Source organism: Puntigrus tetrazona, chromosome 15 (assembly GCF_018831695.1).
Source record: "Puntigrus tetrazona isolate hp1 chromosome 15, ASM1883169v1, whole genome shotgun sequence".
Classification (NCBI taxonomy): Eukaryota; Metazoa; Chordata; class Actinopteri; order Cypriniformes; family Cyprinidae; genus Puntigrus; species Puntigrus tetrazona.
Genome location: NC_056713.1, coordinates 13,824,821 through 13,851,443, shown reverse-complemented (window position 1 = coordinate 13,851,443; position 26,623 = coordinate 13,824,821). Strand labels below are relative to the sequence as shown.

Below are 26,623 nucleotides of genomic sequence, written 5' to 3'. Positions count from 1 at the left end.
CACATTCTACATCCCTAATCCTACCCAATACCCAAACCTAAAAACTATCTACTATTAATAAGCAGCAAATTAGGAGTTAATTTAGCAAAGTAACAGTTATTGGTTTGTTAATAGAAGTAGAATTGCATCTTAAAATAAAGCCAAATGTATTTATTTGTGTGCATTTAATCAAAGTGACACCAACAACAAAAATTATTTTAAATGTTTTATTACAAACGTAATAAAATTCAGATCACAACATCAATCAGTTGCTAATAAAATATGAGTGGAGGTGGAGTTCATTAATTTGTGTGGTGTTCGGTAGGTTTGGCTACCTGTCAAAGAGCGCAGTTCTTCAAACAAGTGCAGAGCTGGTTCATCAGATCTTTTATTCGGCCCTTCCACCCAACAATGCATCTCCACCAATTACATCGTTTTCTTCCTTCACGCTCACCAGGCACTTGAAGAGAAAGTGCTGTACTGTTTCTGGGTTTTGAGTCCCCACAGCAGCCACCTGCTTTGGTTCGCTGGGGACCCATCGACTTGGCACCTTTCCCTGGATCTTGCTGCTCGCCGTGCCCTTTGGCGTTGTGCCTCTGCCGTGGGTTGCTCTGGTGTTGGAGTGTCTGTGTCAGGGACAGATGAGCGGAGGCATCAGCGCTATGGTGGAGGTCGTTCTGCTCTAGGAGCTCTCGGAGATGTCTTCCTGTTCTCGCCTCTTCTGCCGCAGGATCCAGGTGTTCTCCACCGCTGTCAGGAACAGGCTGAGCCTGCCTCCACAAGGAACCGCTTTATGAAGCACCTGCAGATGACAAGTTTAATGTTTGTGGGCAACACTCTTGTATCAGCCATCGCTCTCTACACTAAGCCTACAGCAAGTCAGAGTGGCTGCTTATCATTAAACATTAAATAAAACAACAGCTATTATTATTATTTATAATTATTTATTTGGCTAATTATTAATACATAACACTACATAACTTAAAAATAATCACATCCAAAATAAAAGTTTGGTGTGTATATATATATATATATATATATATACACACACACACACACACACACACACACACACACACACACACATATATGTACACACACACACTTAATATATAGAGATGTGAAATATAGAGGTGTATTTCTATAATATAAAATACAAGAAATAAGAATATATAAATGTATAAGCAAATATTTTCGCATTATATATCATATGTATACAAAAAAATACACAAATAATGTAAACAAAACTTATTTTGATGCGATTAATTGTTCACAGCATTAGTAGTAGATATATTATTACTAAAGTTAATAAAAATAATAATAACTAGATATGTAAATTTTTCTGAAGAAAATGAGTGGTGCTTTCATATGTCAAAACTCGCATGGTACAGTTAGTTAGGTCCCTTTTTTGCATGTTTTAAAATGATTTATCATTTAACATTAATTAAGTAATTTAGCTAATCAATATTAATATGCCTGTTCAGTGCTAGCATGATAATGTAAACGAAACCAATGATGTCCGCTTCACCTTCAGGTCAGTGAGGATCTTCTCCAGCCAGGCGGACACACTCTCTGTGGGGCTGGTGTCAGTGCAGCCGATGCTGGCGCCTGCGCCTGAGCTCCGCCACGGTGGGCTTGTGGACGGTGAAGGTGAGGGGCTTACGGCTTTCCACCTTAATGCTTGGCAGGGGGAGACTGAGAGATTAGGATGGAAATTAGTTTTTGATTAACGTTAAGAGAGTTTACATGTCGTTTACACAGAAATAAAGAAAAATGTAAATTTGACATGATTATCTGCAGCCTCACATACCCATGTCAAGGAGGGATGTTTTATACAGAATAAGATCCATTGAACTCACGAACCTCACAATATGTTTTAGCAAAGGTGGTCAATAGAGGCAGCAAACACAAGAACACTCAGACGAAAAAGATAGTTCAATGAACTATCTGGACTCCTTGGTGGCACTCCATGTTTATTAATTAAAATCTAGGGGTTAATTTTTATATTAGGTGGAAATTACATTAAAATTCTAAAACGCTGCTGCTGCTATTGAGTTGGGATATGAGGGTTTAAAGTGCAAGGACAACAGTACAATTATGAATATAAATATAGAAATGAATTACAGATGTAACTACATATTTTTAAAAAATACAAAAGTACAATGATATAATGCAATTTATTGTGTACGCTTACAAAGTATTAATTCAACTGCAGCATAAGCCTCATAATACAAAATGGGACCAAATGGAAAAAAGAAAACCAAAAAACCTAATTTGCATCTAACTAAATAAAAAACCATTTAGGTTGAATTTACATTAATAAAAGTAAAATAAATAAAGTTAAAAAAAGCATAAGATTACAAAAATGTTTTAAAATTACATTTAAATATTATTTTAAAGAAGCTAATTGTAATTAATAATCGACTCATCGCACATCTGGTAATCGGGAGTAGGGAGAAAATACTCACAATATATCAACCTACTTCTTTATATATATTATTTTGATATATAATTAATATATAACACCCAATGTAGGTATATATTTTTGTATTATGTTTGTGTTACATTTGGTAAGTATATTAGTTATGTGCAGGATTTTATTTAGTTTTTTAGTTTATTTAAAAATCAAAATGTAAATAAAAATATAAAAGCTAATCTAAAATATGCATTATTACTAGTATATAAATACTACTAAAATAGGACAATAAAATAAGAAAATAAATTACATTAATTCTAAAGTACGCTCCAAGTAAAGAAATATTGAATATTACAAAATAAATGAAGATATTTCTCTAAAAATACAGAAAATGGCTTCCATGATAAAGATAGCTAGGTTCCAGTCTCTATAAATATTTGTTTGACATGCCATTTTAATAAAAGCGTTTACTATTACCATAGCAATATGTTCAAGTGAATGAATGCAATAAATAAAAGCCACAATAAAACTGCCCAGGGATTCACTTGACATTATGAGCGCTACATGGAAAATCCACACGAGTCTGAGACCCTGAACAGTCAGTGTAGTACATGAGTTATCTGAATGAGAGTAATTTATGATGTAACGTGAACACTGAATCATGTCCCACTGGAGACACAGCAGCCATATTTATCTTCCAGCTCATCATAGCGATTCAGTCACATGTCTCTGCTCCTTAACAGAGCATCTGTTGTTAGAGCAAAACAAACGTGACTCATCTACAAGCCAACAGATCACCCTCAGTGTGCCGGTGCAAAAACACACCACACCTATCATCTACTCCATCAGCGCGTGATGTGGTCTTCTTTTGGTGACCGTTAATCGTATTGTAATAGAAGATAAAGTGTACAGATAATCAGGCATCCATCACAGGATCTTACTTTATTCAACACCTCATTGTTTCTGTCCTGTCAGAATAAGCAGCGCATTTAGCACACGCTAGACCATACATCTTAACTGTCTTCCTCGTATATGTTAACTATACATTAAGTAAATTGGATTTAGGGACAGTCGGCTATTGTAGTGTGCCTGGAATAACTCCCCTGTGCTGAAGTTGCTGGTTCTGCCATTTGTCAAATTTTCATGTCTCAGCAGACAGCGCGATTAAATGAGGTTTCATACAATTGCCTGTTAGAGGGCACGAAAGCAGTAAATTACAGTATTAAAACATTTCAACATTTCTGTAGAAAAGACAGTCAAAGATCATTAAGACATTAAATATAAAGATCATTTGACATTATTAAAGCTTCTTTTTCTGTTTTCTAAAAATGGCAGGACAGGGTCTAGAGTACAAGTAAATATATACATATAGACATATATATAGCATATATATATATATAGACATTATATTTAATGTCTATATCTATCTATCTATATCTATATCTATATATCTATATCTATATATATATATATATATATATATATTTTTTTTTTTTTTTTTCTTACAATTGAAAAATTCAAAGTAAAGAACTGCTTTTCATAAAACATTAAAAGATACATTTATTTCACGTTGTGCATCGCTTTCTGACAGCACTTGAATCTTTTAATGAACAAATTATTAAATGTAATAACCATATTTTTGTTTATTAATCATGTTAATGATAATAATAGTAATTAATAATCGACGTAATGGTGAAAAAGGTTCCCTTTCTTTAGCTGATTTCACGCAAGATTTTAAGATTTAACATGAGGCGAAGTTCCCAGGCAGTCCAGCACACTTCAACACAAGGGGGGCGCCATTTTCTGATCTTTAAGTTCACTAAACTCCAATGAAGCGTGACAACATCTCATCCCAGCAAGCAAAATCTATGAATGCACAGACCAAAATTCACATGAATATTAAAGAAGCCCGTGTCCACAGTAATTCTTTGTAATGACTAAATACTGCGTAATCTAAATAATGATCAGAATAACAGCATCTGCAGTGTTTCGCCTCACTGTACTAAGCATGATATTTTCATACATTGTCAGAAATTGCTTAACGTGTTTCAGAGCATATTTTCTATCCTATTCTGTGAAGAGCACATACGGATGAAAACAGACGGACACGCGCATTCCCATCCACACGCCTCCTAATTAATTTCTATCCGCTCAATCAGAGCCGATGCACTGCTTTTATCCCCAACACCTGAGAATTATGCAACCTTCCACCAGTCCATTATTTATCCGCCACACATTTTTTCTCTAAGCAGGTTGAGTAGATCCTAAAACGGTTTCCGCCTCAACACTGAGCCTCCTTGATGTGTTTGGAGAGGCTTCAGCCTTAAAAAAAAAAAAACAAAAACTAATCGTAGTTTTGGGGATTTACCTGCACTGAGACTGGAATTGAAAGGTCGTTCTTCAATTATTGAACACAGCAGATGATTTCCACAGTGATCCGCGGATGCTGACAACTGGCCCCTGTTCCCGTCCTGCTTATGCGCTCCTGCCCGAGTGCTGCTTCCCTGCCTGGTGACCTTTGACCCTCCGCTCTCAAAGGTAGACCCACCACTAACAGCCCCAGATCCCAGGCAACGCTCAGCACTGGTGTCCTCCAAAACCCTACCTTTTTGTCAGAGTCTTGGCACTCCCGCTCTCGTGCACACATTTCACGTCTGGATTGAAGATCTACCGTCGTTAGATTGATCTGGCTTCTGTGCGCTTCCTGCTAATGGGGCTCAGCTGGCTTCAGAGAAGGAGAATGGATGGACAGGAAGTGGGGAAAAAATTAAACGGAGAGAGCGAGAAGCACGGAAGGATCTAGATCTAGATATGTCTGTATGCTGGCTGAGGTGAGAGGCCTGCAGACAGATATGTAGGCCAATCTTTCTGCTCATGCTTGTGAGGAAAAGTGCATCTGGGACCTGGGGAATTTCCTGAAAGACCATAACAAATCATCCTGCCGCCCCTTTCTCCATTCCTCCACCTTTGCCCTTTTATAGCCTCTTCTGGAAGTGCGTGACTATATGGTACAGTCACCCTGTCTGGGCACCTGTTACATGAGCTGCGCTGTGCCTTAGAAGCAGGTCGAAGTGTATCTGATGGAATGGGCTAAAGATGGTCATTAAAAAAGAGGGCTTGAGCCCAGTGAATATTCAGCAGGTGTTGCTTTCACAAACAACCAGATCTGGGCATACAAGTTACATGTGAGACTGAAGACTCCACCAGGCAATGACTTTACTCACTGCAAAAACAATGTATAAACTGTTTGAAATATAGAACGCTCATCAGAACTGGTTAAATGTTACAACCATCCACATCTGTAAAGGCATTTGCATCCAAAGAATGCACAAAGAAGTGAGTCTCAATATCATATCAAACATAAACACATGAATCTAACTTCAAATTTACACAGAAACAACAATTACTTATAATGGCTTACAATTCCAGACATAAAAAAAAATCTATACAATGTATCACTACCAGTGATAATTCTTTAATTAGGGTTTAACATTACAGGATCACATCAGTTATCTGTTGATGTTACAGACTCATTAATTTATCAATATTATGATTTAATTGTTCATAATCATTTCTCATGTTTTTATATTTAGAGGACCATCATTTTACTACCACATGTCCCATTAATTTCAATGAAATTTAAATTTACAACATCAAAAAAATGTCATTATTCAATATTTTCAATTATTGTTACTGTATACCTTTATTTTATTTAAAAAGACATGAAAAATTCATAAAACAAAAAAATTACAAATATATAATAATTAAAGTGTATAAATTAGCCTTTTCTAAAGCAATTCAGCTTGTGAGATTTGTTATAAACTTATGCGTCTATGATCAATTTTGCCAGCTTAATAAAAAAAAACTATATGAAAGTGTAGTGTATAAACTGGCACCAGCTCCCTCAGAAGGCTTAATGAAAGAGAATCACAGAAACAGATTCTACAATCATTAGCCAGTGGAAAGTATGCTTGAATATCTGATATGTGGGTGTTCGGGTGAACTATAGGGTGAAATCAAATCCCACTGCTCTTCAGTAAAAACAATTAATTAGGCTTGACCTCTGCAGGCAGAGGCACCAAACAAACAGAAAGCGGAGAAAGGAGGGGAAAAGTGAGAGGGCTGGACGGGAGAAAGAACCCCATTAGTATATTAATTAGAGTCAGTAGTAGAGGAGTTTGCTGATTTAGCCAGGAGAATGACTCTTAATGAAGGGTGACGGGACTCTGACACCTTCTGTGATGAATCAAACCACACATCAGGCCCGAGCTGGAGCAGACTACTGACACCAGACTAATAACCTGTAGCAGGGAAAATGCTCATTCACAGATATCACAGTGTTTGACTGCACAGACGATCGGAGTAATCGAGAGGGGCCAGGAACTAATGATGCTCAATGAACTAATGAAATCTGCTCCATTAGCGCTCCCTCATGTCGTGGGTGGCATCGCTTTAGGCCATGCTTAGTAAACCTATTAAGACTAATTAACCCAAAGTCCCTGAGGGAAACGCCCACTCATTTATCTGTAAAGATCTCGAGTGGCAAAAACAGACATACCTGGTCACAAAACTCACCCTCTTGTTTCCAGCTCATCTTTCCAAAAGGTGCCAGGCTGCACTCTTCCCAGCATGCAACTGTACCATCTGTAAATGAAAAAAAAAGGCTTGCAAACCACCAGCTTGGGATACCTGATCCATGGGAGTACCATCAAATAAACGGCAGGACGCAGAACCGTGGTTGAATATGGCCCGCCTCTGTGAACACTGGGCTGGCTACTTTATATTTAAGAGGAGGTGCGAGCAGGTTTAATTAAAAACCCCATCTCGACAGGAGCTTTGAAGCTGGGCGTTGCAGACAAAAAATCAATGAATTTTTCACCATTATAAAAAGAAGATGAGGCTTCACTAAATAGTGTCTGGCAGAGAGTGGGAGATAACACGTGTTTATGCATAATTGATTGGTGCTCAACTCTTAATTTTCTATTTCTTTCGCTTTCTAAATTGACAGAATCTGCTATTAATCACTATGAATAGCTTAAAGGTCAGTGAGCATGTTCCATGAGCCTTTTATTTCTATAATGTACATCCATAGTCCAACAGGATATCTATGAATAAATGTGTGACTGTGGCATATTGCCAGATGCAAACACATTTTGTTCTTATGAGTATGTGACAGGACCCATTTTTAATTAGGATATTTGAGCAAAAGTCTGTGGTTTAGTTGTCATGTTCACTAATGTATTCCTTCTAAACCATAACTATGTGCCATTATCGCATCATCACACCAACACATACAAGATACATTTGTAATATACATCTTGTACACACATCAGAAACAATGTCACTTGACAACAGCCTAGAATAATGCTTAAATGGTTATTTAAATACTAATTCATTAATATAACTATTAATTTAATATTTCATTTAATTTTTGTGTACAAATATTTGTAAACTTTTTTTTTGCTTCTGTACTTTGTATATAATTATACTGTCATACTTCATAAAAGTACACATTATTTTTTATATCATGCACTTTTATGACCAAATTTTAATATATGCAATAAAAACAATTATACACTACAGAGGATTTAAAATAAAGGGAAAGCAAAGTAGTCATTTAAAACCTGGTATGCAATTTTGGCAAAATATGAAATCATTGAAAATGAAATGTTTGCCTGCATCACCGAAAGTCAAATAGATTCAGAGGCAGAGCAAATTACAAGCACAGACATTTTTTCTTAGAAAAATAATCAGTCATGCAATAATTAGACACACATACTACCTCCATGTTGACTTCAACAGTTAATACAGTCATGTATAGACTGATATTTGTTGGGTGGTGGTTTGGGGTTATCAAAGGGCAATTCACTATTAAAAGCAAGAGAGGTGGCAGATCTAACACACATTACACTGCATACCCAGCCTAAGGGGTCTTAAGAACGTTTATTCTGGTGGAATGAAATATTAAAGAGCCCTAATATCCACACATGCTCCTTTGAAGTGGAGAGGGAGGAGACTGCGTGGCACCCCGGCACACCCGACTGTTAACTGGGTACTCAGCCTCTACTCAGGGCTTCTGGAAAGGGGTAAGCCATATCTCTTAGTTATCAGACTCAGGAGAGAAGTAGTAACAATTACTTATTTCAATAGCACAGATTGTCTGGCATGAGGAAAATCAGAGTTGTATTTAGGTGAGACTGGAGGAAAGACTGGGCAGTACTATAGATCTGAGGGGCTGGGAGAGGAAGAAGCATCTCAGAGGGCCAATCAGAATGCCTGGCTGGCTCTTACAGGCACCTGCAAACACACACACACACACGCATCGCACTCACGCTGCTTCTTACGACAGTCTGCTTGAAGCAGTCTGAACTCCATGAGAGAGTGGAGCTGGTAACACAGCGAGGATGGAAGAGTGCCCAGCTTCCCCTAGGATACTCCAGTCAAATCTCTCAACACAAGCAGAAGACACACAAACACTCCAGGTTTAACACTACATCTGCTATTACATAAAACAGCAATACCACCTAACTTTCTGACTTGTCGATCTTTCTATACAGTTACATGACCACTTTCCTCTTGGGGTCTGGCAGCCGCGACATGTCCAATCAGGTCTACTGTTGGTTGCTCTGCCACCCCTCCCCGTCCGCCTACCCAGCCAGCTCCACTGACAGTCCTTGGCACGGGGGCTTGTTGCCTGCCCTGTGTCACACACACAAATGCTCTCGCTGGGCGGCCCGGATACCGCTCTCGTAATTATTTACTTTGTCCGTCAATTAATTACGCAAAGTTCGTATGACAGATCCATCCTGCGCATCTATCTGCCCTGCTCCCTTTCATCAGCATTTAGCTCTTCCTTTCTGGCTGTGTCAGTAAAAACACCTCTCTGCTGGATCATACACAGGCGGTTGTTTACTTCTCTTCACTTCACAATCCTTACAGCTCCTCATGTGCTGAGATCAGGCCAGATTGATATATCACAAACACCGTTGCCAATTTTGAAAGTTGGCTTTAAAACTATAGCTATCGTGAGTTGCAAAGTCCAAGCTTCTTAGGGCCACTTTTGAAATAGGAAAATGTCATAAAATTATATTGTGTAAAAATAACATATGTCATTTAGATTTTAGATTTTCAACAGCTAGATAATAGATAGATAGATAGATAACATATGCAAGAATGTGTGTGTGTCACCAAGCCTCTTCTTCAGCTGCAGACTGTAGTGGATGATCTCTTTCACAAATTCCAGTTTCACCCTCAGCCATGATCTCGGTGACCCCTCCAGTGTTGATGGAGCTGGGTGGAGGTCTGGTGGGAGTTCATAATCTACTCCTGACAGGGACACAGAAAAGACGGGAAGAAATGGAAGAAAGAATAGATAACGGCTATTGTCAAGGTGCACAAAGAAACAGATACTGCTAGAAAACAGCCTGGGAAGTGGCAGTTTTGTGCGTGGTGTCTGTTCACAGAGCCTGCGCTAATTTTGTTTCTAACTGGTTGGCAAAAGAAAGGTGGATTGCATGGCGAGAAATCAGAGACAATGGACTCATCCTTGAGTGCATCCATCAGCAAAGTCTTCTCTAGACCTTTCACCACTGCAACATTTACACGTGGTGGTTCAGTGGGTTATATTACATTTTAAACTGTCGAGCTCTCTTCTGCATCACATGCACACACACACTCACCTTTGCCGAGCTCTGCAAGGTGGTTTTGTTTCAACGCTTCCTTTTGCAGACACTGAAGCAGATGTCACTCCACTTCCTGTGGCGAGAATGAACTCCGCTAGTCCATAGTGGCTCCCAGCAAGGGTATATAAGCAGGAAGCACCAGTACCTGCACAAAGCCAAAACCAGTTATGCTGACAAACTAAATGACAAATGAAATATGATCTGCCTCCAAGCCTTAACTCCCAAACACATGCTTCATGTAGTGGCAACTGTTCAGACTGACTAACAGAGTTCAAATCATGAATACTTTATGAAAGCATGCATCAATTCTCCTTCTTTACCTTTGCAATATGATCATATTCAATTAAATTCTGTCCTCTAGGAACTTAAAATGTGAACACAACTATTAACTATTAACTTTAAAAATTGGGGTATTTGAAAATCAAATCTGAACTGTGTTCATTTCAAATAAAAAGTAACCGATCGAAATCACAAATTTCCTACCACAAAATATACAGAATAGTATCAAAGAACTTATAGTTTTAATTCTAAAAATAAAACAATTTTACTCACCAAATGCGTTAGAACTCCTAAATAAGTACATTGGTATGATAATATGAAGCGCAAGCAGAAAGTGACGTATGATTATAATGCAGTTAGACTGAGGCAGGTGACAGCTATGGTCATCCAACATCCAGTCAGGCAGCCTTAAAATGGACTCCCAACTATAGCAGAACTAAACAAATGATGGACCCCTATAAGGTCTGAAGAGAAGAGAGATTAGAGCTATTCATCATATGTGTGACACTAACGAAAGCTAATCTCATCCCTGAGCTGGCAAAGGTCGTCAATCTGCAATTCTAATCCTGACTCAACAGAGTGCTACAACTATATCATCCACGCATTTCCGATCTGAGCAGCTGGAGCCGGCCCATCTGAAAGTGTATCTATATTATTACTCTTTCATGCATTATATATATATATATATGTGTATATATATACACACATACACACACACATATACATATATACACACACATATAGTTATTAAGAGATACACACACACATATTACACACATGTTACATATATATATATATATATAAATACACACAGAGAGCTTATGAGAGAGAGATTCTATTAACTGTGATCCACTCCTTCTACTGATACTCAAATAGTAAATATGGATAGTTGTTTAGTTATTTACAGACAGGACAGAGATTCCAGCTGGGATGGCTGTCAGTGTGTGTTGTGATGGTGGTATTTTAATCCAGAGGATCTGGTGGCATGTCAATGCCAGCACTGGTCTTACTCTCCACCAGCCCGTGTGTGTGTGTGTGTGTGTGTGTAAGCTCAGTAGGTCTCAACAAAATGCCCTTCCAAACCTCTGGTACCACCAGCCTGAGAGACCGCAAAAGCTTTAACAGGATAACACCAGTGGAGCAAAGGCCGCATACCAATGTCGATGCTCCTCCGTCTCTGCCCCCAATCAGGTCCTCCACCCAGTGAATGTGAATGTTAAGGCAAGAGTGGTACGTGGGGATGGAGCTGCTCCAGGGGATCTCGATGGCTAGGCTAAAATCCTCTTCAGCAGTGGTGCATGTGAGAGCCGGTCAGCTTCTCCGGTCCCAAAGTGCTAAGCCTCAGGGAAGCTAAGGCATGCTTAGTGGGGTAACAGATTGAAACCATAGAAAAGGATCAGCTTAATAGCTATCTTTAAAACACAACACATACCCTCTTCAATTCCATTAGTGATTCCTCATAAAAACATCCATGCCGGTAGAAAGACACGAAGCAGTAGCTGCCGCTGGTTTGCAAAAATGTATTAATGGAGAAAATGCCTTCATAATCACTGTCCTTTCTCTCTAAATCCTTTATGTACATTCTTAAAGCTATCAAAAGAGCAACGCTACGCTTCCTGCGGTTCTCAAAAGCAAGGAGGGTGAAGCAGGTGTAATTAGGAGCTTTAGCACGCTCATTAATCTATGGATGTAATTAAACGCCCATGCTGCAGACCATGTCTGGCACCTCCGAAGGAAGCAGGATGTGTGTGAGCCACAGATAGGATACTGTGAAAAAGCCATGGTGTGAATGCTATTTCACAGAGCCTTTAAAAAAACACCTGCACCCCATCTAAGTGCAAGAGCCTCACAAACGTAAGCAGATATTAAGACAGAACGTGCTCTCCATGTAATAACAGACATGCTAAGCATTACCTAATTTCCAAAGAAAGTTACTTCAGCCCAAAACAGTTTTAAGACCATGAAATTACATTTGGAGTGTCACATGCTAAAGAGGAAATGTGTAGCAAAACAGCTTTCTGTTGACAGAACAGCATTTTGGCTGCTAACATTTGCAAGGTTAGATACTATATTTAGAGATTGCAGTGTAGCTATGAAATCTGTTTGGAGAAGCAGAGCAAAGGGTTGGGGAAAGCTCTTGTTATATTTAAGAATATGGTTTGTGACAATACATATCTGTGGATTTCTGTGTAGGTGAATATTCTTGATATGGCAGTCAGGTTTCAAGCTAAACTAACCTAAACTACCGATAGATATTACAGCAGTGGCTGATATCTATGAGACCAACCAAAAGCATTATAAATCCAATTAAGTGTACAACGATAATGCTCAACATATAATGGTGTACATACTTCAGATTATAAATATTAAAATATAAATATCAGCAAACTAATAATATTTAAATGTGTTAATAATATTTCATCAATTACATAAATATGCAGCTGTTCAAGAGTTAATAACAGTTTAATCTTATAAAAAGGCATCATTACTTCCTGAATACTGAGATCCTTAAGAATTAATACGAGAATATTCCCTTATTATAAAATGTTAAAAGTGGTGATTCTTTTGTGTGGAAACCTTTGACAGAAAACTATTTAATTGAAATATAAATATTTAACTGGCCATAAAATGCCCTATTTGTCACTTTTGATCAATTAAATGTGTCCTTGTTTCACATAAATGAAACTGCACATTTTTTAACAGTAGTGCAGTAGTTTATACCTGTTTTTGTCTGCTGAAAAAAAAAAATAAAAAAAAAAATAAATAAATAAATTATATATATATATATATATATATATATATATATATATATATATATATATATATATATAAAGAATAATTGGTACAAAAAAACAAAAAGCATTTTAGCTTCAGTTGTCATCAAAAACATTAGTGACCACTACCCAACACAAAGTTGCTTAATTTATTCTAACACAAGAAGAAGACGTAATGAAAGCACAAAACAAGAAAGAAAATATCATCTGCTGTGTTTATCCGCTTATGTGAAAAATCTAAATTTACAACACATTGGCCCTAATTAATCCAGAGCCTATTAATCTTGAAATGTGATCTGAGAATTAACATGAATATGGATGTCATGTTGTTATTTCCATGATACTATTTGGATTGCCTACAATAGCAATGAAGCACAAACAACAGTAAGTAAAACGAGGGGTGTAGACTTTACAAAGGAGGCCAAAATGATACAACAGTCCCAGCAGCCCATCTAGTCCTCAGAGTGTGATCCTGTGTGACTGTGGCTGACCTTGCATCCACCAGGTCATAATCAGTGTGCAGAGTAATGGTCACAAAGAGCTGTTAACCTGCCTCATTTTTAGCCTCTGTTTGAATGGCTCGGCTCACAGGACGAAGACCGAGTGCTGCAGCCTCAGCCGCTCCACAGCAACCGCTACAACCCGCCTGCAGAGAAGTGTGTGCCGTGGAGCACGACAGCCATGTGATGTGTGTTAGTGTGTAGAGGATGTTTACAAGACGTGAGGTGGAGGTATATGGGCAGATTAGATCCCAGTGGATGAGAAAACGCAACCCTGACTGGAAGGGGATCTTGCAGGAAGGAGCGATCGTAAAAGTAAGGTTTAGAAAACCAGAAGACTAATATATAATGAGTTTGAATATCAAAAAGTCACTGTATAACTGTCTATATCAGAAGAAAACCAAAAATTGCACTATAGATTTTTAACACTACACTGCTGCTGCCGCGTTAAGAAATGATGTGGAAATCAGAGTCCTGAAGCAAAAGGAGTGTCTCTAACCAATCAGACGTACAGGGCACAGTGCATGGGTCTACTCATCACACCGCAAGCCACTCTAGAGTCTGCTTAGCTATGTTTTAATCCACCGAACTCTCAAAGCCAACCATTAGCAAACAAAGCATGGACGCTGAACACATCGCTCGCAGCTTTTATTGTGTTCTGTGAGAACAAAGAATCCAGCTGTGCAGTTTTTACTGATAACGGAGAGTCAGAGCGTGTCTTAGAGGACTGACGCCCACCAGCTGTCAGGCTTTGTCTGTCGACCCACAAATCTCTAGCTCACACAAAGATCTCAAGCTTCAACTTAACACTGCTGTGGAACACGAGCCTGCTGAATATCCTGGAAGACTTCGCCTGAGATTTGAGGATGCTTTCAAAAAGCAGAAACTGCAGTAATATCACCCATAATAAACTACACTTACTTACATTCTAAACTGTTTGATTCTCTCTTCTGTGAAAATCAAATGAAGCTGCTCATTCCATATAATGAAAGAATGGTGACCAGATCAAGCTCCCAAAAGATAAAAGAAACGCTATTAAAATCATCATAAAAACATTTCAGCTTCAGAAAGTCATACACAGTTTTGTATTTGATGAACAGTCACCCATATTGAATAGTGCCAAAAAGGTTTATTGTTTGGAACACTGCAATAAATGCACAGAATAGTGAAATCTGAGACTCTGTTTCACAAAAGCAACAGAAGCTTAGTGATTTAGGGTTTCACATTAGGCTATACTTGAAAAACATCAAAAATCGTAGAAATCTATTTTTTTTTTTTTATATTAAATTATGACTATCCCTAGTAATTGTAATCAAAGTTCACTTTTATTGCAATGAGAAAGAGTAACTTGATAGCCTGCTAAATGTCCTCTTTTCTCTGTCTACAGGTTTATAATAACATAAGGGTGAATAAGTGATGACAGAATTTATATTTTCTTTCCTTTGTCACAAGCTGATGGCTAATGCTGTCATAAAGGCCAAAACTGACACCCCAATCCAGAGTGGAGTGCAAGAAATTAGATTAGTCCTGCCTGACGGCAGAGAGGATGAGTGATGCAAGACGCCCTCCGTGTCCCCCCGTGATCTCATTTGCAAAGAGCCGAGGCTGAACCCCACACTATGCCCGACATCGCAGGACCTCACTCGTGACAGCCCTCCACTGCATCAACACACGTAATTCCACTCTCTGCCAGTCTGTGAGATTAATGCTAGCCTTTACAGCGCTAGAAACTAGAGATCATTTATAGCATTTTCACTGACTGAAACTAAAACGAAAGAGATAGCGTTTCACAAAATAAATATTTTGTCAGTGTTTTACTCAACCATGCCATATTTTAAACCTCAACGCCTTACTGACTGAACAAACACATGCCAAAAAATATATGTGGCAACACTTGCGAATGTTGAGCAAAATGGTCCATACAGCTTGTCTTCTAAAACGGTATTAGTTTATGAGGACAAAATTAGTTTAAATGACGGTTAATTAAAAATCGTCAATAATTACTCAAACCTCATTTCCTTCCAAAACCGTGAAGACCTCTGGCTCATCTTCGAACATAGATATTTTTGATATTAAAAAAATATTGCATAACCGCTATAATAATAAATGTTTCTTTGAGCATTAGCCTTCAAAACAAAAAGATTTATGAAATATTATGACACTGAAGAGTGAGTAATGGTTATCAAAAATCTATTACATTACAAAAAATTTAAATAAATTAATAAAAACAATATCTCCATTTTAAGAATTTACAGTATTTTGATCAAATAAATGCAACATAAACATAAAAGACCTCAAAAATGACAACATACTAATAACACAGTTTACCAATCCCAAAAATGAACAGATTTATAGTTTGTAAAAATATGATTGAGTAAATAAATGACAGAATTTGGGCTCTACAATGTCACAATTTCATCTAGAATTTTTAACTCCCTAGTTTCTTCCCAGGGTCATACAGCTTACTGATGGACGCTGCCTCTCTCTGGTCTGCTCTCTAATCCCATCTCTCTCTGGATGACATCTGCACTCCCAAATCTTTCCTCTCCTTTCATATCTTTCCTCCAGTGGCAGCAGAGGAAAATGATGGGGAGCGATTCTTGTACCCATATCCTCTTGTGAGTGTCTCTTCCAGATTAACCCCATCCTCAAAAACTGTGGCATGAGACTTAGAAAAGAAATGTGAAGAAGCTTATCAAACGCATGGCACTAATGTCTGGAGTCTGGAACCACGAAAGGAGAAGCTAATGATAATTCATATATATAAAAGACTTAATAATTCAGCAAACTCTACATCTTAAAAACTAACTTGCAGTAATTAACTTGTGAAGCTTTGTTAAATATCAGATCAGTTAGGCTTTAACGACATCTCAGATCGTGGCCGCAGGAAAACTGAGAGACGGAATACTGTGCACATATGCAAATTATCTTTCATTTAATAAAATGTAGAGGGAAAAACCTGATGGAAACAAATCCCACAAACAAACATGTTTGATTTTTCTTCCACATTTAATAATAGGACACTAAATTTGAGATATCTCAAGCCTCATTATTATCACACAATATCTTTTTTATATCATACATACATATGTTATTTAGTAACACCTGAATGACATCTACCAAATTAAAAAGATGCAAGAAAATAATTTATATACCTAAATAATTGTGTACTAATAAACTAGCATTGCTGAGAAGGCCAACTGATACAAAGTTTTATATTAAGATGTGATATACTGTACAAATTTAGACTAAGTTCGTAAGCATATACATTGTTTTACTCTGAGCTAGTACTGTGTGTGTGAGTGAATGAGAGACAGAGAGATGAAGAACATGTGGTCTGGGACAGCAGTGAATGGTAAGGTGCTGTAACGTGCACCTGCTGCAGATGGAAAGATTTCATGTTTTATATATATAAAAATACAAAATGTGTGTCAACTAACACCTGCTGCAGAATTCATTTACATTTAAACAATGTCATTTCCTGTTGATGCTGAGACTGTCAGCCCACACACACACACACACACACACACACACACGAGCCATAAACAAACTCCATCTGTACTAGACTTGGCTCACTCAGAACAAAAGGACACAAAGATCCCAGCTGAAATGCTGAATGTAACAATTTTTAGCAATCAATGCCAAGAGATAGTATATATAAAAAAAAAGAATGGAAAACACCATATTTTTATTCAAATGTAACTGAACAAAAACCTCTTTCTCACAGTTAAGACCAAAAGTGTCGGCTCAAAATGTCCTTGTTATGGTTGCATCTGACCCAGATCTGTGTTAACTTAATCCACCTGGATAAACGTGGCTCGGCTGTTGGCTTGATCAAAGCGATCAATCATGCATAAAACATGAGGAACAAATGAGCACCTAAGCTGATCAGGTGTTTATGCACCATATTTGACCACAGACCACTGGTCCAAAAAAACCACTGCTATTTAGATGAGTCATAATAGCACCACAGCTGGAAAGAATATTTCTGTTTAGTTCAGAGCTTCTATTCAGAACTGTATTGGTTTACGAAATTCTCTTTATGGATTAACAGGCGTTATATTAATATGTATTATATATTGTATATTATATATCCTATAGCTCACCCCATAAGCTTACTAACATTGTGCTGAAGAGGTGGTATGTGTGTGTATACATATATATGTTACATACATACACACACACACACACACACACACACACACACACGATAGATGTAATATATTTTTAAGAATTTAATATAATTTTTTATATCTTTAATCTAATAATCTAAATTTAGGCATTATGTAGAGTACACAAAATGTGTTCATTTTTGCTATTAAATAATTTTATAATAATTTTATTTTTAAAATTATATTTAATGTCACAGCAAAAGTAATAACAGTAAAACAAATTAATCATGGATAATTTAAATTTCTATATCACTCAATATAAAATATCCAACATAGAATGACCATGGCAATTATCATCTGCAATTGAAAATCCCTATTCAGCTATGAATTGATTTACAGAGTTACTGTAGATAAAGGAGATCTGTATGCTGCATATATGCACTAGCAAAGGAGCCAAAGCAAAGAGAAAACAATAACCGAGGAGGCAGTTTGTGGTGGATAGGTCATGCTCCCAAGCAATAGACCGCAGAGGCAAAGAAATCCAGGGGCGTTTGTTAGAATTTTCAAAACCACTGGCTAGGAATCAGCAGAGGAAGCACGGGGCTCTTTCAAGCCGCATCTCAAAAGAGCCCGTGGCCAGATCTGGACAGCACACCTGAGAGAAAAGCCAGCAGAAAGATGGACATACTCAATGCTATCAACTCCAGCCTCCAGGTGCACCGACGTCAATATAGCCCGGGGGTCAGGAACAGCGCAGCCCTGCAGCCCAGCTTCCTCTTTGTTCCTCTGCTTCTGGAAGCACACATTTCTTTTCTCTCTCTCCATGTCACGCTATAATGACTTCTCCTGCTAGGAAATGTGATGACCAGACAGGACGTTGTGGGCGGTGGGAAGACAGGCCACTACGGGCCTTTGTGATATTATTATATTCATATCACCATCATTATAATATAACAAAACACAATAAACACAGTCTCATGCCTCATTCAAAGACAATGATTTTCATTTCAACAAGTTAAGAAAAATTCACAATCTCTAAAAATATTAAAAACTCAAAAAAACAAACGGTATATGTATGCGATGTATGTATGTGGTTGCATGTATATATATATATATATATATATACATATATATATATATATATATAATTATATATTTATTTACTTCTTGCAGCAATGTGGTGTATGTAAACCTATATAAATGTTAATTTTAAACATTAACATTTATTTTGAATAATTTATTTAGCCAAGACCAGCTAAATGCCAAACACTGAAATGTTACAAAAGATTGTTCATAAACAGTGACCAAATCCATTAATCAATGTATCTGTTATTATTTATACATAAATATACACAATTACAACCCTACGTTGATTCCATTAATAGCAATTAATCAACAGAAAGCACAAAGCTGACGGTAGCCAAATTCACTTCCATATTATAGAAAAATGCTACAGAAGTCAATGGTTACCAAATAACAGTTTGGTATCCATATTTTAAAAATATTTTCTTTGTGTTCAACAGAAGACAGACAGGTTTGGAACAATCACTGAGTAAATGATCTATTTTCTTAATTTTTACATCATCCACCTTGGATCTCCAGATACCAGCATTTCCACGAATTGAAAACCCCTACTGGTCAGTCAATCCTCCATTCTCAGTTCCCTTGATGATCTAAAGTCACCAATCAAAGACTTATACTTCAAAACAGAGTCATCGGATACCTCTTCGCAGACACACACCGCCTGACATATTTCATATCTCAGTGTCCCAATTACAACTTCCTTCCCACCACTCCAAACACTTGAGCTGCATTTCCGCTCCAGGATGCTTTGTGCCCCCTTCCCACCTGCCACTCCACGACTCATGTAGTGCTTCCTCTACAGATACGGTAGCAGGAAACAGCCCAGTATCGAAGAGAAGAGCATCCCAGATTCCCGCTTCCTCTCATGCATGCATAATCACAGCTGACTTTTCTTTCAGCTGCCAAAACGGCTCCAAAACAATCAGTAAATAACTTGATGCATACGGTGCCTGTAAAAACCGAGGCTTGGATAAGAGCGTGAAGAGTTTCCAGTGAATCTGAGCACAGGGCAAGAAACAGAAGAACAGCTCAAGAGATCCGGGAACCTCAAACGCAGAAACCCCAGAGGCTGAGATCTTTGCTCCAGCCAAGACTTCACTGCTTCTTTAAGCTGAAAGTCTGTAGGCACAGCGGCTGACGGCATGCACCAGTCCCCAAAGCCTTTGGGATGTTTCGGCCCAGTGGAGAAGGAGCACACACACTATCTTTGCAAGGTCAACGTGTAACGTGCACAACCAAGTGGGGACTGACTGGAAATATGGAGACTTGGCAAAAAAAAAAAAAATGCAAGATGTTCAGCCTCAGACATGACTGTAGGGCGTTTGGTTTCGGCGATTCCTGGCTTGGGACAGGAAGTAATCTTGCAAGTGGGCTGCAAAATGAAAGACGATGAGGAGAAGGGAGAGGGAAAAAAAAAAAAAAAAAAAAACACAGGCACAATTTTCCAGAGAGGAGTCCTGCTTGTCAAGTCTATTTTCTGGACAACAGCACGGCAGCTCCGTCCCTCCCTGGAGCTCTGGATGCGCTGCTGAGTATCGATACAATCACAGCAGGAAGCTCATCCAATCATAACCTGCCTAATGGACAGGCCTAAAATACTGCGCCAATGTGATTATTGATCCACAAATAACTCATCTCCCTTTACAAAGCCAAAGCAGAAGCCTGCCTACCGACTCCTCTGAGACTACCTCCCAACCCAGCAGACACAACTCAACATACCAGTTTACGAGCATAAAATATTATCAAAAGAATTTATACACAGTGAATTTAGTTAGAGACAGAGTGCTTGTTTGTTCGAGGCAGCCAGCGCATGTTAATGGCGTTGTAATGTTATAAATATGAGAACGTTTTCTTCTATGACAGTTTTAAGGAATCTTTACATTTGTATGGAAGAGGATTAGGAGTCAAAATAAAATGTTGAAAAAAAAAAATAATAATAATAATAAATAAAATGTACACAATTTCAAATTTAACAAACTTAATTTACAAGAAAAAAAGTAATTAAATTGAGAGAAAAAAACCTTTACATTTTAAGGGAAAAATTTGAATAAAAGCAGAAAGAATAAGCAATTGTAAGTCAAGGTTCATTTTACTGTTTGGAGAGTGTCAAACAGTGTCTGCAGTAGAAGTAGCTTGGAGAATAATGCATGGATCTAGCATATGGTGTGATTGAGGTTTATTCTCAAACTTTTATTTAGGCGTTTTTCTCTAAAAAGTGACCTTTTTTTTTTTTTTTTTTCTTAAAAGACTTTGATCTCAAGATTTTTGTAAATTATTATTATTGCGTGGTCTTAATTAACTTTGGGTACCTTGTCCATGCAGTGTCTGAAAACAAAAAAAGACACGTCTGGAAAATTAAATAGTTTTACTCAGCAAGAAAGTGCATTTAATTCATTAATACATTGAAAATGTTTCACTGAAACATTCAACATTTAAAAATGTTAGAAATTTTTTTATATTTATATTTTAAATTCATCAATTTCAGAACTTTCTATTCAAAAAATCCTGAGAAACATTTAACGTGCTTGAAGTATTCCACAAAATTACTAAGCAGCACAACTGTTTTATAATAATCAACATTTATAATAATAAGACATGTTTCTTAAGCAGCAAATTAGCTTAACAGAATGATTTCCTGAAGGATCATGTAACGCTAAAGACATAAATAATGATGCGAAGATTCATCATTGCCTTAAGTGGAATCAATTACATTTTTTATAAAAAACATTTACTGTGTTTTTGATCAAATAATTGGCTTTGTGTGTTGATTAAAATTTTTTAATAATACAAATGTGTACACTCATGAATGACACTACTTTTGCCAGCAGAAAGAGTGATATATATATATATATATATATATATATATATATATATATATATATATATATATATATATATATATACACACACTGAGGTTGTTTGGTCTGAAATCTTTAAATTAATATCACATTGTTCTCAAAGGCAAATATGTACAGATCACAAAAACACATGATAGATGTTTGTGGGTTGTTGTTTTTATTTTTATATAGATCAGTCTTTTCTCCTTTCAGACTGCTAGAACAAAACAACACTTTTATGTCTTACGTCATAATTCCTCTAGGAAGTCATAAAGCGCGATAAAAAAAGAAGTTAAAACACAACATGACTTACGTCACTCTGCCAGTCAGTGTGGTCTGCACGTGCTTCTGGAATTCAGGATATTTAGAGGCCAGATAGACAAAGTCCGGAGGTTTATCCTTATAGCGGTTTCGAGGATGCATGGATTTATTCAGCGCCATTCTTTCTGCAACAAAACAGATTGCACATGAAACCCCGACCAGCAATCAAAACAAAGCCCTAAACCCCAAATGAAAATTCCATTCAGTTTTTATTCACACTCGCATTGTTCCTAACAACTATACGTTATTCGAATTCAAAAATAGAGATATCAGGCAGAACGACTGAGTCACCATTCACTTTCTTTTTGGGGAAAAAATGTTCTGTAAAGTCAGCGATGACTGAGGCCGTCTCTAATATCGCGCCAAACGTCCCGTTACACAGAAGTCATACAACGTGCTTGGAAGACATGAGGGTGTGTAAAAGACGACACAAGTAAGATTTGTGGCGAACTGTTGCTTTAAGTTTAGTTTTTAAAGTGCGATACATACGTGCAGACCGTGTGTATTCAAAGACAACGTGCTGGATGTGTGTAATGTAATAAATTATGAGTAAACGTGTTTAAGATCAATTCTGTTAATATGCATTAAGAGAGTAACGTTAGCCAAACAGCTATCTGATTCGCCAGACAACACGCTGCAAACACGCATCTGTAACGAACAGCACACGCGACACGCTACCGTTTCGTTAGATCGGAAGAACATATAAATACCAAAGAACGAAAACTTCAGTAGTTTCTCAGGGTTCAGCACACTTGGCTGTCATTGGCAAATCACGTTGTCCCAACGTTCAAGTGTTTGTTCCTGGGTTCCGCTTTAGTCACAATTCTGCGCCGGCGCACACATATGACGTCATGGAATCGGTTTATTTATATGCATCATTTTTAGAGAAAAAAATCTTGCTCTTATTTCAAGAATCTGAATTAGCATATTTTTTACATTTCGTTTTATACATAATTTACTGTTCCCATTTTCTGTAACCCACGTAACTAGTTTTGTGTTAGAAAAAAAAAAGTGAAATTTTAAAGCACTGAATATGTAGTTAACTGGAACCACTGTAAACCAGTTTCACTTTCCTGTTTGACTTCATTCATACAGCATCACTTCAAACAACAGACAAAACATTCATATTTTTCTTTAATTATGTTTTACAAACAATAACATCCAGATATATTGTTAACAATTGGCTACAATGTGAACAGTGATACCATAAAAAGCAAAGAGTCCCATTCAAGCTGTGAAGTCTGGAGAGCCTCCAATCTATTCACAAAGAAACAGCTGATGATAGATCTGTGGCTGGAGGATGGACCTACAGACAGGACCTCCACCGAGTCTGTCTGTACAAAGAACCCATCCAGCGTGTGCAGCAGTGGGATTGTTTAGGACCTGCGAATGGCAAACTCTCTCCTCTGGACACATAAAACAGGACACCATCATTGTCAAACCAAGAAAGACCTTTTTTTTTAAGGTTTGGAGAAAGCCAATCATAAAGGGAGTAGCGCTGCTCATGAAGGGTAATAAACTCTGGACAATGCACTAAATACGCTTTAAATTACAAATGATGAGATTAAGCATAACTTAAGATTACCCACTTTTTTTTTTTAGGTTTACAGCTCCAGTACATTTAAATCTATTTCTGTGAGCATTCAAGAGCATCTAAATCAAGAAACTAAAGGAGGCATCATTGGTGCTTTTTCTTGTTATAGGCACTTCTCCCTTGGGTTGCTCAGTCTACCACAATCCCATAGCGAAACAAAGTCATCTTCGTTCATACAAGCACACACAGATCGCGCCTCTACAACCATGTACTGAGCGGCCACGATTAGCATGCCAGCTGACCTATCTGGTAGAATGTCTAGCTCCATCAACCAATCATGGCGCGGCGTATTTTCTAAAAGATGACACTTTGGACATCAAGCACGGCCAATTGCTCCCCACCAGACAGCTCAATCTTCAGTGCGGTTACATGCAGCAGTGCTATGTGGACAGGTACAGATCTCAGACTAGTCACTATCAGATTTTCAGCAGCAGTAGGTACATCCAGTACACACACAACAGAAATTGCTTGATAATAGCATGGTTAAGCAGTGAATTCTTTATTATATAATTGCATTGGAATGAAAAGCTAATTAAAATGATATCCGTTTATGCATTTTGAAGCCTTACATCACTTAAAACCTTCAGTCGATGTGACCGAAGATCTAACAATAGCAGGGATGTGCAATTAAATTCAATTTCTTTTGTCTTCGCACAAAGGCATATTTTCTCCTTAAAAAAGATATGGAATGGTTTATCTCCATGTGTAGGATTATATATCAAATCTTTTCCCCATTGTGTATTCATTTGTACATTTATTAAGAGCTATAGCAGAGAATGTGCCACTCGTCACACTAAAGTAATGGCTTGAGCACCTGTGGTTATTTTAGGGATATTCAGCTATGGTCCACAGTATGAAGATCCCTTTACAATAGGAGTCACCATCAGGACTCTTCTCAGAGAGGACAAGCAGATCATTAGTTTGTAGCTCCACAACTCACAGGTATTTTTATAAGATCGAGCGTAGCCCATCGTTCCATTTTTTCACCATGGAAATCTTTGCACCCATTCTTTTAGGACAGATTTTTGCACATCCTGATGATGAGAAACTTTGAGCCCTTGTCATGCTTTGCACTTTAGGTCCAAACTGAGGTTGTGATTTCTGCATGTCTTTAGTGAATCAAATCTCAGCGTAACTGCCATAGGGCAGCAGGATCATTAAACAACAAAAGGAAGAATTAGGGCCTTCATCTGAATGCAAACAACAAGCGTTGAGGGTCAAATCAAGTTAGTACGTAGAGGCAAAGTTTACGGTGCTTGTAAGTTTGAAGTGCTCCTGAGTAGACAGACTCAACTGACCACCGAGGTCAAAAATCAAAATCTTCACTAAAGCTATCTTTGATTCAGGGCAAAAAAAAAAAAAAAAAAATATCAAAACATAAAAACAAAAAACACTCTTGCACGCCCACTATGCAGCATGGCTTTTTGGATGCGGGAGTTTCATACAAAAATCACTCCTATAATTAAGCACAATTCTCTCTTACAGTGTAAAAAGTCATCTCTCTGGGATTGTACTTCTCAGTAGGACATGTCATGACAAGCGTACAAAGATTTATTCCCAAAGGTTTCCAGACAAAACACATGAAACGTTCTTAGATGCAACCATTAAATGTTATCTAAATCCACAAGAAGAGAATGATAAGTACACTCCAGAAGTGATGTAACAAAGCTACAGAATAACTTCGATAACAAGCCCCATAGACAATCAGATCAACTCTCCACCTCAGCATTATAGGTTAGTTCTGTAGCCTTTGCCCCTTAAAAAGGTCTCAAGCTAGGCACAAACAGACTAAGACAGTGGGGAAAAAACTAAATATAATTAAAAAAAATTATAGACAAAATAAATCAGACACTGTCATTAAATTATCAGTTTAGTGCCCTACATTTAACCCAGTCAGCTTCTGCTGCTGTAGGTCAGGCTGAGTGAAAAGATCAACCTGTGTTAAACCTATGGTACTTCTAGACAACATTATGTAAATTTACAGTATACAGTTTTGGATTCACCATGCAAGAATAACTTTTTTTTTCCATTTAATAGCTCGATCTACATCCAGAATAATTTACATAAAGGACATGTTATTGAACCGGAGCTTGGTGGGTGATAACCGTGGTGTTCAAGTGCATCCAGAAGAGCAGGAGGAAGCTGAGGAGGAAGTGGAATGGGTCCGGGGGTGGGGTGGAGGAGCATGTAGGTGTTGTGAAGGGTCCTGTGGGTGCGATCAGCGACACTCCCACACTTTACTGTTTGATCTACGCTCCCGGTGGCGACGTATGGAGCCGATTTGTGAAATCTGTAGAGAGATGAGAGGCAGTAATTTAGGATCACTGATATGAACTCAGATATTATACAAAGATTAGTGATCGACCAATATCAACTGTTTCTGTCGTTCTTTGTGCTGCCTAATTCTAGCAATTTATCACATAACTGATAAAAAGCCAAAGATATTGCTTGATATAATAAAAAGACACTGTGTAAAATTTACATTTTTACACGTAATCAATCCAACATGGCAGCATTAGCTCAGCCAAGATAAGCCAATGGCATGAGATTAGGTAAGGGTTACCTATTCATTTGACCAATGGAAGAAGAGGCAAACATTGTAAATGCAGATTGCACCAGTTCCATTTGATGACGCTCATGCCACAGAAATGACACATTTCAACTTTTAAAAGGTACATAAAACACTTCAAATAGCAGGATTCACAAGCTCAACCGCTGTCAAGAGACCTGAAGCCTCAAAACGAATGCACCAAAACTATAGCTTCAAATCAATAGTCTGGAAGACTAGTGCTGTATACTGAAGTGCTTTTAAAAGCAAGTTTGAAGCTTCACATGAGCCTACAGGGAGCTGGCTGAATAACATCAAGCATCTCTAGAGAGCTACAGTGCCTTGATCCACTAAAAAGATCTGGACTCAGGCAGTTTAAAGACTGGAGGGTTCAGCGTCCTCTCTGCACACACTGCCAACGGCTGACAGGACTCTCTTTTGTAGAGTAACTAAATTGATCTTAACCTGAGAAATCACTTTTTAGGGAAGCGAGGATGT

At 37.7% G+C, this 26,623-nt stretch overlaps 1 pseudogene; it reads right to left on the bottom strand.

The window, feature by feature from the left end:
• Positions 1-317: 317 nt before the first annotated feature.
• On the bottom strand, positions 318-22,808 carry LOC122358639 (annotated as a pseudogene).
• Positions 22,809-26,623: the final 3,815 nt, after the last annotated feature.